Raw genomic sequence first — 15,261 nt, 5'->3', positions numbered from 1 at the left:
TTAAAACCCACCGCAATAGACCGGGTTTTCTAGTGACAAAGATACTTCAAAGGTCACTGTGAAGTCTGATGCTTTAAAAGATGTACGAAGCCGTGCAATCGCAAGAGTGCGGAGGAAATTACAGGCATAGGCGCCGACTTCTTGGTGGGGGGAGGGGCAAGGCACTTTATGCCGCTTCGAGTTATAAAGCCAGGGGCGTCGCCCCCACCCAATAAATATAATAGGAGGGGCCTCGCCCCCAAAATATTTCGAAAAAAAATTCCTCGTGTTAAAAAAATGTATCTTATTTATTTAATTAATTTCTGTAAATTTAAAATTAAAATGGATTTGAGGGAGGTGGGATATGATGGTAGAGACTGGATTAATCTTGCTCAGGATAGGGATCAATGGCGGGCTTATGTGAGGGCGGCAATGAACCTCCGGGTTCCTTAAAAGCCAGTAATTAAGTAAGCTGTACAATTAAAGGACAAAACTATTTTTTTAGTGCTGTTGTTCGATCAAAATATTTAATCGATTAACTATTTGAATTTGATCGATTAATAATCGAGTTGAAAAAATGTTTTAATATACTGTAATACACAATTACTGTTAAAATTAACTTGTGTTCGGTGATAAGCATAAGTATTAAATTTTGTATATCTGTGTATATTGTATCGTTATATTACAAAACAACTATTTTAATTACTTACTTACATACTTATTACGAGGCTTATAATTTATTGTGTCAATTTCTCAGGGAATTTATGAGACAAACATAAATAACAAAAAGTGTGAAGACTCACCTAGTTAATACTGCTTCATCCATGATTTTAAACAAGTGAGTGCATTCACATGCTCCGAATTAAGTGCCGCTCTACGTTTAGTAACAATGTTTCATGCATCACTAAACACGAAAAAAACTTTTTCTGACAAGTACTTCTCCACGATCGTTCAATTTAAATCCAAACGTTTCACCGAGTTTACCTATCAAATTCTCATATGACATAATGGAGTTTACACTTTTCATAAACCACAGAAAACCGACTTTTTTTTCTTTATCAAACTAAACACACAACCTTCATATACAAACTCAGTACTACAGAAACTGCAATTCCTGCAAAAGTACAGCGGTCGAAACAGAAGACTGCCCCCTATTGTAATCGAATTACCAGAATTTAGAAAGAGAAGAAGGTAGTTACGCTCTCAATTACACATAGTGTAGACATGGCTATTTTATAAGGGATGAGGGGAACGAATCCCAGAAAAGTATGAATTTCATATGCTAGGAAGATAAGCTGACAACCATAAAACCTAAGGAGGGTTTGCATTGTTTCAATTTTCAATAGAGGTAGACCAGGTCACTGTCCTCATATCTTCATCTCTTTCTGATGTGTTTGTGCAAAGATTTTCCCTACGCTACCTGGTTTACAGTTAGAAAGTAACGGTACTATTATGCTTTTGAGTAAGCAATTTGCAAGAGAGAAATATTGTCGGAATTTTTAGTATGAGTTTGTATTAACAAAATAATAACTAATATCAACTACAACCGATTAATTTTAATAGACTCGATTATTCGATTAAATATTGATTAATTGATTAGATTAACCGGTTAAATCCCACAACACTAATTTTTTATATATTTTTAACAAGTACGCCTATTCATAATTAATTTCTGTAATCTGCCATTAGAGGCGGTAATACATGGAGATAAAAACAACCTAAAAACATTTCTAAATGAACAGAAGTTGAAACATCAGAGCCGAAATATATTATAGTCTATATATTTTAATATTAACTCATTTTTAATTGTGAATATTCAAATTTCAATCCTTACAATAAATTCTTACTTGACGATATGTGTCAGAGGAAGAACAATTGCTTGTATGCATCTGAAATCTGATTAGTGTAATATGTATCTAATCGGTGATGTATGCAATGGAGGGGGAAAGGAACTGGCCTAGTTGCCTCATAAGTGGTACCTTATTTGTATCACTTGTGAGGTTCAGATCAGGTTTTAAACCACACTCGCATTTGTCGCATTTTGCTACTCGACTTCTAAAAATTCAACAGACTTTGAATGTAAATGTGCAAAAATGCGACAACCACATTGGACTTCAGAAACGAAGTTGGTAATGGAGAAAATGAAATCAGAGAAGTGTTTGGGCTAATCTGAATTTAAATGAAATGCTAATGGCATGGGCAATGTTCAAAAAGGTATGGAGCAATAGATGTTCAGGAATGATTTCAAAGAGTTGGTGCAGTTCATGTAAGTTAAGTGAACAATTTCTTCTAATTGATTTATATAATTCCATCGCATACTGGAAATTTTGAGCGAGGATTTAGTTGTATGAATCTTGTAAAAACTGGAATTAGAAACCGCCTTTCTGTAAAGAGAGTTAGCACTCTGCTAACAATAAATCTTGAAGGGCATACTAGTAGAGAGAGAATATCATCGAAATGATAGCCGTCCAAATCTTGGATTTAAAATATCGGCACCCTAATCAATTCAAATGAACAAAAAAGAAAATGTAAATTAATGTTTAGAAAATACATAATGAAATTTTAAAACATAATATTCTGCGACAAGATGTGGTGACTATCAAAACGATAATAGTACATTATGCAACGAGCCTATAATGATAGTAATTAAGAAGCGAGTATGGATGTTTATGAAACGAGCGCAAGCGAGTTTCATAATTTTCATACGAGCTTCTTAATTACCATTATAGGTGAGTTTCATACGATTTTTTATGCTCGACCATATTTCTAACTTGAAATTATTAATTTTATTTGTATCTAACTGACCTTGAGCAATACCTCGTAAATTGTGAGATGTGCGCAGACGCGAAAGTATTGATTTTTTCCGAGGAACAGATGTCCACATTGACCTTGATAGCCTATAAGAACCTACAGAGTAAACTAAATATTAACTTTGATATAACATTGAAATTAAATTAGACATTGAAAAACGAGATGACAAATTGAATTTATTTGAATATTATTTACAATTAACGCTAATTAGTATAGTAACAGAACATAACCTTCTGCGACAGTATTGGATTTCCAGCCTCCGTGACTTTTCGCTAATTGTCTTTCGATTGCATATCCGGGAATAATCGATACTTGCGGTTTTATAACGGTACAAAGCTGACTTGTCATTGGCTGAGGTTTTATAACGGTACAAAGCTGACTTGTCATTGGATGAACACCTGTACTTTAATGAGTAGGTGTACTTTAATGACATGCATTAAAGGACTGCTGCCAAGTGTATAATTACTACATTTCGGCATGGTCGAGCATAAAAATTTATTGAAATAAATAATATACATTGAATATTATAAAGATGAATAGAGATGGTGATTGATGATGTTCAGTGAAGATTTTAAAATGGTTGATGCAATTGTCTGAAGAGTCTTATCAGGAACCTTTAATTTTCTGAGGATCCCCAATGTAAATTTGGGAATTGTTCCTCGCGCACCAAACGTAAGTCCAATGACATTCCAATCTTGAATATTATATTTATGACTGAGATCATCACAGCATGGAAGGTAAATAGCGCGTTTCTCTTCATGTACCTGCTTTGGTTGATCTTCAACTATTTCGAACCTTACAGTGGGGTTAAGAATGAGACCAGTTTTTTTTTTATCTCGGTCAATTATTATGATGTCAGCACGCCGTGTAGATCCTTCCGTAGAAGGACATTGAACTTCCTCATATACTTCGTATTCACCACGTTCCCTTAATCTGTTAGCAATTATTGAACGGACCGTGTTATGTCTGTCAATTCTCAGAAATTCGCGAAACCTAGCACTTGGGGTAACGTTTCAAGCTCATTTAGAATTTCAATGTTTAGAGTGGCCATAAAATAACGTATTTTAATGTGATGTAAATTCAGCAGTAATTGGTTCTAAACATACCTACGTCTAATGATTTACTTACATAAGTAAAGTAGGCCTATATCTAGAGTGTGGTAAGATGAATTGAAAGTAGTAAAACTGCAAAAACAAATTACGTAACTTTTTGTTTCTGGATTCTTTATTAATTTTATCTCTCTGAGCAATTACTTATAATTAGGGCTAGGATTTTGATGACCTATAAATTATGAAAAAATGTCCTAAAAATGCATTTATGACCTAAAAATCTTTCAAAAATGTCCTTAAAAATGCCCTAAAATTGATCTTACATTCTAAAATTGGCTTAGTAGGAAAATAAGTTTTGTGCTACTTAATATTTAGACTAGTAATTAAATTAAATTCTAGTACCAACATTTAAGTTTATTTAATTTTACATATTTTTTTCTAAATACTACACTTTAATTAATTATTTTACCTGATGTAGTTTCCATGTAACCCATCACAAGGCAACTCTTATACGGAATTAGCAAGTATAGAGGAGTCTATATTGAAGGGGTGGTTGGACTGATCCATTACATTGGGTGTACTACGTTAAAAGGGCAACATTTGTGTACAAAAACGATTAAAATATTATACAAAATAATGGGTATTAGCTACCGGCGTAGCTCTGTCAGTTAAGGCGCTTGCCTGCCGATCCGGAGTTGTGCTCGGGCGCGGGTTCGATTCTCGATTGGGCTGATTACCTGGTTGGGTTTTTCCGAGGTTTTCCCAACCGTAAGGCAAATGTCAGGTAATATATGGCGAATCCTCGGCCTCATCTCGCCAAATATCATCTTGCTATCACCAATCTCGACATTAAATAACCTAGTAGTTGATACAGCGTCGTTAAACAACCAAGTAAAAAATAATGGGTATTAATGGACAAAACATGTAGACAAAATATCAAAGGAAATAGACATTATTTTATATTAATGATGGGGATTTGTGGCCAAAATTAAATGAAAATGCCTCAAAAATGTCCGAATAACACAAAAGATGCTCTTATGAGTTGAAACAGGCAAAAAATGCAAAAAAAAATGCCCTAACAAATATGTCTTAAGACATTCAGTTTATCACATAACATACAGGGACATCATTTTATTTTTACTTCAATTTTTATTGTACCTGAGTTTTTTAATGTACTTCACTCCCACCCCTTCTACTAATGAAGGTCAACCGTCCTCCACACAGATCTAAGACCGCATATACAGTCATAGTAGCCTTACGGTCATAGTAAACAGCGTTTTCCAGTGACGAAAGAGCTTTCAATATTGAATCATTTTCGCACAGGTACTGTCGTCCATTTGCCTACGTCGTATCTCGGTTTCCCCCACCAGCTTTTATTCGCCAGCTAGTGGCTGGGCTGTCTTAGCTCTTTTCTGAGAACATTAATTTCTGTTAGGAATTGGACGTCTACGTAATATTATACAACTGTTTAAAATAACTTACATAAAAGGGCCTCGTTAAGAATTAACTGTCACGTGATTTCCTCCCTTTCTACGACCCTACGACATAACCAATTGGATGGACTGTAGATAGTATGCCTGAGTAATTTTATCTTTTCGGATCGGCCAGAAATGAAGATTGCATTTACAGTACGTAAGGTACTCTTTTATAGAATAGGTACAAAATTATTTCAACATCAGTTTCTAGAACGAAATACGAAACTGGTAATTAGAATTAGGTACAATAGTCTATAGTGCGATAATATGGACATTAGAACTGAAGCCTGTATCGAAATGAACGGCCATCATTTTCAAAAATGTGTTTAAATATCCATATTATGATTATTTTTCAATTTAACTTCATTCTCTATATTGTACGCTAATGTGCTGTAGACAGTATAATATACATTACATAATGAATACATCCACATGGACAGCTCAGTTCGTGAGTAAATACACTTATTGTTAATACTGTACTGTATTTTGATTAAGCAAAAACCTAATGAAAATGATCGAACTCAAAAGCGCAATATTTCCTAGTTTACGTAAATGGATGAACTACTTTTCTTCCATCCTATATCTAGTAAAGTAATTTGTTTGTATATTACGCTAGTATCATCGAACTCCAGTCGTGGAGGGGGTAGCAAACGGCGTTGATCCAGAGGTATAGGCAAGTTAATATTAAAAATGTTAGTAAAAATAAAATGATGTCCCTGTATAAATACTAAAGCGGCTATGTTTCTGGCTTACTAGAAAAAAGGATGCAATTTCATGAAAATCCTAGCCCTACTTATAATATTGCACAAATATAATTTTTCATTTGTGCATTTCTGCGATAAGTATTTATTTTCTAGCTTAAACCCTGGGCTGCAGGGAGAGCTTTATTAAAACATAGTTCACAATGTAATTTCAAAAAGAAGGGAAAATGAGGGACGTATGAAAAACCCGCAAACCGAACATCTGTGTACTAATTCTGCAGTGCTCGGGAAAAGTGACATAAGTCAGTTTCCACAAACCTTTTTTGATAATTTATTGACAACTTACACCGGTTTACGTCGATTTGATTTTTTTCTGTATGAATTATTGTAATGGGATAAATACTTATGTCTCTTTTTCCAAGCGAACAGATGTTCCGTAAGTTGTCAATAAATTATCAAAAAAGGTTTGTGGAAACTGACTTGTGTCACTTTTCCCGAGCACTGCCGAATTATAATCTGGAGTTTAGTATGTAACATTTCGTAAAGTGTCTTTAGCAATGCTAGATCAGCAACAATGATAACCAGTCTTCTGTTTATTTATGTAACAACGTCAATTTCATGCTGAAGTTACCAAACATAAGACGGAATGTTAAAGGAAAACACACGAAACTTCCTCTTCCCCCTCCCCCCACTTAAGCATGGACTCAATTGCTGGAACTGCAGACAGAACAACATTGTAATCAAGACAGACAGTTCCCATAAATATACTTCTCATGCCAAATGCTTCAACGCACGCAATTATACACGCCTGTTACATGAACTTGTGTAGGTCGTGTGCTCTCTTCGAATACCGAACTTTCGAGAACTTTGCGTTTCAAACATATGCATTTGAAAACAATATTATTAAAAATATCGGAACTATGACTAGAATATATATTGGCACTGCTACAATTTTAACCCAAATATCAGTAATTTAGTTTAAACAGTAGGTATACATTTGAAAATAATATTATTAAAAATATCGCAACTATGACTAGAATATATATTGGCACTGCTACAATTTTAACCCAAATACCAGTCATTTAGTTTAAACAGTAGGTAAAATACATTAAAAATCTTCTGAGATAATATCCCGGTGCTGATAAGACAGCCGTGGCGAAAATGTGACTCACAAGCACATTGTGGCTCGCAATGATAGCTGTGTATTTCTCTTGCTTCCTATCTTCCCCAACCCCTACCCTCTCACTCACTGGAGTCAAACTCCGTTCCATTTGTATTTGTCTCTGACCTGCGAGTGGCGTATCGTCGCAATATCTCTCTCGAAACTATGTACCTCTACAAAAACGAAAGTTCCAAGTAGGATGGGAGGACGCATTTTTTTGCTGCCAATGTGGTGAGAATATTAAATGTATGATTTGATCGCAAGTATTACGAGGAAAACGGTTGTATAACATAAAACGGCATTATACTACTTGTTACTCATGAAACATTAAAAGGTTGTGTTGTTGTTATTATTATTATTATTATTATTATTATTATTATTATTATTATTATTATTATTATTATTATTATTATCATCGTCATTCTATATTATTCTGTCGTGACATTTTTCTATTTAAACCTGTACTCTGCCGTGACGATGTAGGGAATTGGTGGTTCAACAATCGTCCGTTAGCAGCGCTACTGACGCGCGTTCGCAGCGCCACTAACGCGTCACTAAAAGTGGCCTCGTCTGAAAGGAAACTTAATGTATATTGTTTAAAGGGGTTGTCAGACATTGACTAGTTTCAGAAAAGCCGATTGTCAAAAAACTGCTTTTCGTATCTATAATTTGATCTTTCTTCAAATATTACTTTTATAGAATATTTATTTTAATATATCAATTTTCCTTCATTATGTTAATCATTCCTTCGAGCGAAACTTTCTTATTTAACACTAAATTGTAATTGTTCAACTCTTAAAATTAAATGTCATTAAACAGATCTACATTTTGCTCTTACTATTATCATTGTTTATGTTTATTATTAAAATATTATTATTATTATTATTATTATTATTATTATTATTATTATTATTATTGTTATTTCTATTTGCTATTATTTTATACTGATCGAGTGGAAGAGGCCAGCACAAATAAATCAAATAAATAAATGAACAGATAATTAAAACTGTAGGAAAGATAATCGTAGTTTCAATCTTTGTCACTAGAATGCATTTTCAACATTCTCCGAGTCATGTCTTGAATCATTAATAGATAATCAACTGCAGCACAAATGCTAGTGTTCCCTCATAGAACCTGTGTCAGGCGCCAACATGACGTCACGTCAATATAGTCTATGAACGACTTTATCTCCGTAGATCCTGGGATAAAATAGAAATGAGATTTTACCTGCACGCATTTCCAATGAAGTTTGTTTGCGTGCTTTCGAAGAATGTTGAGAATTTCTCATTACGGATCTCTTGTGAAATATCATGCACTGGAGTAACTTGCATAACGTGTTGGATTTGCTTAATCATTATATAAAATGCTATTTCCTATTGTAATAAAAATACATACCACGGTACGATAACAGTCGCAAATGAAACAGGCGAATAGATGCATTTTTCAACATGTTATATAGCTATCGACAAAGTATTTTGAGAATAGATTGTCAACGTACACAAACATCTGTTCAATATCTCATTACAGCGAAAAAAAAAAATGTTTTAAATGAAATATTTTGAGATATAAAAAATATTTTGTGCGAGATCGTGCGTATTTGCTTGCTTTCCGCATAAAACCAAAACGCGGTAAGTGTGAAATACCACATTCAGTATTCCCAACGTAACACACATAACAATTTCCCTATTCTTACCGCTTAAGCGTAATATTCATTTTACTGCTTTAGGCTTTTAACATATTATTTTTAGAGACGTTCAATATAGTAATAATTATAAATTTGAAACTTACCACTGCAATTTCACCTAAATTGCACTGTTAATTATTGTTTTTAAATATTTGCAAAAATTAAGTAAACTCTACAACACCACAAAAGTTACTGCATTTGTAATGCAAGTAACATTAAGGAAGCCGTGAAAAAATCAACAAGATTCAAGACTCATCATAGACTGGGGGAAAAAAAAGACAGACGTATATCAAGGCCTGCTGCAGTATAGTAAACACAGAAAACATTTTATAGGAACAATGTTGAAGATAGATATATTTGTTTTCCAAAGTTGCCGTCATTGAACAGAAACCAAGATGGAGATTTCATTGCAACTAATCAGAAATTCCTCTTTCAGGTATGTAATAAACGATCTTCGCACAAAATAATGTACGATACACGAGCGGTATGTTTGTTTTCATGTTCTCGGAAATTAAAAATGCTCAACTACGTTTCGCTTTTTCAATCTTTTCCTCGAACATGAAAACATCAACATACCGCTCTTGTAACGCATATTACTATTGTGCTATAGTACAAGTCTATGAGATTTTAAGAAATGACTCCAAAATATAATATGAATTATACAGTTAAAATTTGTATCCGAGACAATTTTAATAGCTCTTGATACTCAAATCGCTAGTTTCTCTATATTTTGTCTTCAGTATAGATATAAGAAAATATTGCTTTCTGTTTCGATGTACAGAGACTATACACTAATACATTTTTCTGGCAATTTTTTGAAATGTAGGTTATCTGAAGACAATTAAGCATGCGTTCACTTGTTCATTTCAGAGCAAGATATTATGCTTTAAAATAAATGTTTCACGAGATAAAACATTTATGTTAATTATATTTTTAAAAATATTTCCTATACTTTAAACTTAAATGTGTAGTTGAAAATAATACAAGAGAGGTTTTCAGTAGCTCTTTGTGGTTAGACTGTGGATGTGTCTATAGCTACATTTTACCTTACATACTGATTAAAAAAATAGAAATTATTTAATTTCATTTGAAATTATAGAGATTTTACCGAGTATCCATTTTCAGCAATTTTTTTTAAGTTTAGTTTATAAAATTATGTAAACGTGGGTTCAGTTGTTCATTACAGCGAAATAAATTTATAGTTTAATTAAATATTTTGGGATAGGAAAAGTTTAGATTGATTGTATTAAAAACAACTCTTTTAATAAATGTGTAACTGAAAGTTATATCGGAAATAATTTCAGTAGTTTCTGTTGCCTAAATTGAAAAAGTATATCTACATTTAAAATGTTAGTGCAAACACTCGTGATGCCCCACTTCGATTACTGTGATATTCTGCTTACTGACCTAAGCGTTACTTCGGCGCAGAGACTACAACGTGTTCATAATATGTGCGTCCGTTTCGTCTGCAATATTCGCCGGGCTGATCACGTAACACCACAGTCTACTATATACAGTCACGAAGCTTGAGTTTTGAGGGTGCTAGAAACAATAGACTGTGCCGGTACTATTTTGCATTGCCTGTAATGAGCCGATATTAGCGATCCTAGTGGTGAGCAACTATCTAATGTTTGCATATTTACTACGTATTGAGCTTCGCGACTGTATATACTAGATTGTGGTAACACCATCCCTCGAAATGTTGTCCTGGCTCCGTCTAAAAGATCGTAGAAAAATCCACTGCTTTTCCCTTCTCTTTCACGTATTGTATTTCTCCACTCCTGTCTATCTTGCGTCTCGTTTTAAAAAAATTTATCCACCTATCATAACCTAGACACACGATCACAACACTCCTCAATATTATCCATTCCCTCCCACCGAAAATCCTCATATTCATCTTCTTTCACTGTGGCTGTTCCTCGGCTTTGTAATTCCCTACCGAGTAATGTCAGGGACTGTCAGACATCAAACCAATTTAAGAATAGGCTAACGAAATATTTTTCTAACAATTCTTGTTAACAATAATAGCTGTTTCAGGTTTATCAATGTTTAATGGTTATATAATATATCACAGAATAAATATTTAAATTATCTCATTATTATATTATTATTATTATTATTATTATTATTATCATTATCACTATTTCTTACCAATGTTTATTATTGTCACAATAACATTACTTATCCAACTTTCATTATTTACTTTCATGTTGTTTTATGGTCTAGATATTAATGTAATAACTATGTAAGCAATTGTATTCAATTAGAATTAGAGTCTGGCTGGGCGGAAGAGAAGGCCTACTGGCCTTAGCTCTGCCAGATTAAATAAATAAATTATTATTATTACGTTTTACCTTAGATATTCATACAAAAATGAAGTGATTGTTTTTTACTTGAAACTATACTCAGTAATATCAATCTGCATATGATTCTGTATTAAACTTACAAAATATCCTCCAATATAAACATTGCATACTAACTTATATTAGTACACTTTCTAAGTCGTCTTAAAATATTTTCAAATATAGAAATTATAGTTCTCCGATACCAATCTATACTAATAATAAATCTGTAGCCGAAATTTTTTTGGTAATTTTCGATTTTCAAAAAATAATTGGTTCTAACATATATAATTAACCACCCTGAAACCGAAAATCGCTTTTCTGAAATTTCTGTTTGTATGTCTGTCTGTCTGTATGTTTGTTACCTTTTCACGCGATAATGGCTGAACCGATTTATATGAAAATTGGAATATAATTAAGTTCGTTGTAACTTAGAATTTAGGCTATATGGCATTCAAAACATTTTATTTAAAAGGGGGGTTATAAGGGGGCTTGAATTAAATAAATGGAAATATCTCTCTTATTATTAATTTTCATGAAAAAATTTACATAACAAAAGTTTCTTTAAAAATCATTTCCGGTAAGTTTTATTCTATGCAAAGTTTGATAGGACTGGTATTTAAGGATATACAAGACTTTTAAAATAACAATACAATACATTTTCACCGCCGCCTCAGATTATAGCGTTGTTGTTCCTGCAGTAACTCCTATGTGCAATATGTAAAATTTTTGAGTAGGAAGAAAAAACACATTTATTCATTCAATAGCAATGGTACATAGGAGATAGTGAATTCTTACATTAATTTTCGAAAGAAAAAAATATAATTATATATCACTATATGTGCTGTATCACTATTTAGGTTATTTGAAGGATTCAGAACCATAGTGGGCCAAGCGCCATTTACTGAAGACGTAGAAAACAGGGTTAAAATTAAGTTATTACCATAATTCAATGGAAACATATAGCAAGTAATATAAAGTATACACAATAAATCTAAATGACGTCAATCTTCATTAATCTATGGTTGCATGTAATAGCAATTAAGAAACATGTTAAAGGAATTGTCATTGCACCAAATGATTGCTCTCTGGACCAAAAGATCGCATTTTAATTTTTTTAAACACAATTTAAATTAAGTAACATATTAAATGATTTATCCTTCTATCAAACACGAATGTCCCCTGGATCCAATGTCCTATTTTAATTATGTAATCTATACTAATAATAAATCTGTAGCCGAAATTTTTCTGGTAATTTTCGATTTTCCAAAAATAATTGGTCCTAACATACATAATTAACCGCCCTGAAACCGAAAATCGCTTTTTTGAAATTTTTGTTTGTATGTCTGTCTGTCTGGATGTTTGTTACCTTTTCACGCGATAATGTCTGAACCGATTTATATGAAAATTGAAATATAAATTAAGTTCGTTGTAACTTAGAATTTAGGCTATATGGCATTCAAAATATTTTATTTAAAAGGGGAGTTATAAGGGGGCTTGAATTAAATAAATCGAAATGTCTCCCTTACTATTAATTTTCATGAAAAATGTTACATAACAAAAGTTTCTTTAACAATAATTTCCGATAAGTTTTATTCCATGCAAAATTTTGATAGGACTGATATTTAATGAGATAAATGAGTTTCAAAATTACAATAACAACGCCATCTAAGGCGGTGTAATGAAATAAAAAACAAATGACTTCGTCTATAAGGGTCCTTGGACAACAACAATTGAAAGCTATGAAACATAGCCTACAGACAATGTTTCTGTGTTTGTATGAAGTAATATCAGAAGCTAAATTAACCGATTTGTATAATTAATTATTAATTCACCATTGGAAAGTGTAGTTTCTCTAGATGGACATAATGCTATAATGTTATTACAGTAACTTCTGAGTGAATCGAGGACAGGTGAGATCAAAATAGCTTCTTATGCACAGAAAACTTGATAGGCATTCGTTTCCTGTATTTCCTAAATTAATTTTTATGACCAAATGAGTGGTCTCTGGATCAAAATGATCGCATTCCAATTATTTAAATGCAATTTAAATTAAGTAACATATTAAACGATTTATCCTTCTATCAAACACAAATTTTCTCTGATTAAATGTCCTATTTTAATTATGTAATTACTTTATATTTATTTCTAACGGGTGCAGCGGATCGCACGGGTACGGCTAGTATGTAATAAAATTTAAACTTGATTAATATGCAAACACTAGACTTTTAAATGTGTCAATTACGTTATAAGAAAGATAAGTATGGAATATAATAAACAAATGAAGCTGTAATAGTACTTACGGGCAAGAAGCAGCTGGTTGCTAGGAGATGGGTGAACAACCCGGTACACTGAGAGTCCACAGCATCAGCAGCAGCATCCTCCCACGCACCCAACTGGCTGCTGACCTCCGGTCAAGAACCACGGCAGGGCTGGAGGAAGAAGAGGATAAGAGGGAGGTAGAATATTGTGTGTAACCTCCCAATAGTTCCAGACCACACTGCCAGCCCGCTGGTCTCCATCTCCAGCACTTTCACACTACGAGAATATGCTCGCTGCGCATGCGTGCTGCCGATATCCATACGTAAATTTTATTGTACGAGCTAGCATGGCTATTGAACTCTAGAGGTGTGATATAAAAGCACAGCTATAATGAGAACCGTTATGAAATATCTTAATATACCTATTTACTGATTATAAGAAAGCATTCGATCGTGTTGAAAGAAAAATGCTTTTGGAAATTTTAATAAATTGTGAAACTCCAAATCAATTAATAGGCCTACATATAATATTTTTTAATTATATGCCATTAGGGAAGTCTAGGATAACAGAGAGAGTTTGGAATTGAACGGGATACATCAGCTTCTTGTCTATGCGGATGACGTGAATATGTTAGGAGAAAATCCACAAACGTTTAGGGAAAACGCGGAAATTCTACTTGAAGCAAGTAAAGAGATAGGGTTGGAAGTAAATCCCGAAAAGACTAAGTATATGATTATGTCGCGTGATCAGAATATTGTACGAAATGGAACTATAAAAGTTGGAGATTTATCCTTCGAAGGGGTGGAAAAATTCAAATATCTTGGAGCAACAGTAACAAATATAAATGACACTCGGGAGGAAATTATACGCAGAATAAATATGGGAAATGCCTATTATTATTCGGTTGAGAAGCTTTTATCATCCAGTCTGCTGCCGAAAAATCTGAAAGTTAGAATTTATAAAACAGTTATATTACCGATTGTTCTACATGGTTGTGAAACTTGGACTCTCACTTTGAGAGAGGAAAATAGATTAAGGGTGTTTGAGAATAAGGTGCTTAGGAAAATATTTGGGGCTAAGGGGGATGAAGTTACAGGAGAATGGAGAAAGTTACACAACACAGAACTGCACGCATTGTATTCTTCACCTGACATAATTAGGAACATTAAATCCAGACGTTTGAGATGGGCAGGGCATGTAGCACGTATGAGCGAATCCAGAAATGCATATAGAGTGTTAGTTGGGAGGCCGGAGGGAAAAAGACCTTTGGGGAGGCCGAGACGTAGATGGGAGGGTAATATTAAAATGGATTTGAGGGAAGTGGGTATGATGGTAGGGACTGGATTAATCTTGCTCAGGATAGGGATCAATGGTGGGCTTATGTGAGGGCGGCAATGAACCTCCGTGTTCCTTATAAGCCATAAGTAAGTAAGTAAGTAAGTAAGTAAGTAAGTAAGTAAGTAAGTAAGGGGTCCTTTTACATGCCAGTAAATCCACTGATTGAGCCTGTCGCATTTAAGCACACTTAAATGTCATCGACCTGAGCCGGGATCGAACCCGCAACCTCGGATACAGGAGGCCAGCACTCTACCGACTGCGCCACCTACGCCGACCATATAATTTTTAAATTATACAAATCTAATCTAATACTGCATAAGCAGCATCTCCTGGTCGAAAAAGAATACACTGTAGTATGCGCCACGACTGACTTTCGAAAATGATGGTAACAGAAAGAAATAGTTACATTCTTCCTAAACATTATTTCTCGAAAACTCGTAATATCTGAAGAACTGAAA

At 33.6% G+C, this 15,261-nt stretch overlaps 1 protein-coding gene across 2 annotated transcripts in view; it reads right to left on the bottom strand.

Moving 5' to 3' along the window:
* The window catches only part of Hexo2 (Hexosaminidase 2), a 90,768-nt gene extending 77,031 nt beyond the window's left edge, over positions 1 to 13,737 (bottom strand). Inside the window, exon 1 of one of the 2 annotated variants that reach the window (XM_069831973.1) lies at positions 13,507 to 13,737. The gene's annotated coding sequence lies outside the window, so the exon portion shown is untranslated. The remainder of the gene's footprint in view (positions 1 to 13,506) is intronic. The other variant, XM_069831970.1, reaches the window with a different exon arrangement.
* Between the last annotated feature and the right edge of the window lie 1,524 nt (positions 13,738 to 15,261).

The sequence above is a fragment of the Periplaneta americana genome, chromosome 7 (genome assembly GCF_040183065.1).
Source record: "Periplaneta americana isolate PAMFEO1 chromosome 7, P.americana_PAMFEO1_priV1, whole genome shotgun sequence".
NCBI lineage: Eukaryota > Metazoa > Arthropoda > Insecta > Blattodea > Blattidae > Periplaneta > Periplaneta americana.
Note: the sequence above shows the minus strand (reverse complement) of the source record. Positions and strands in the feature narration are given on the sequence as shown.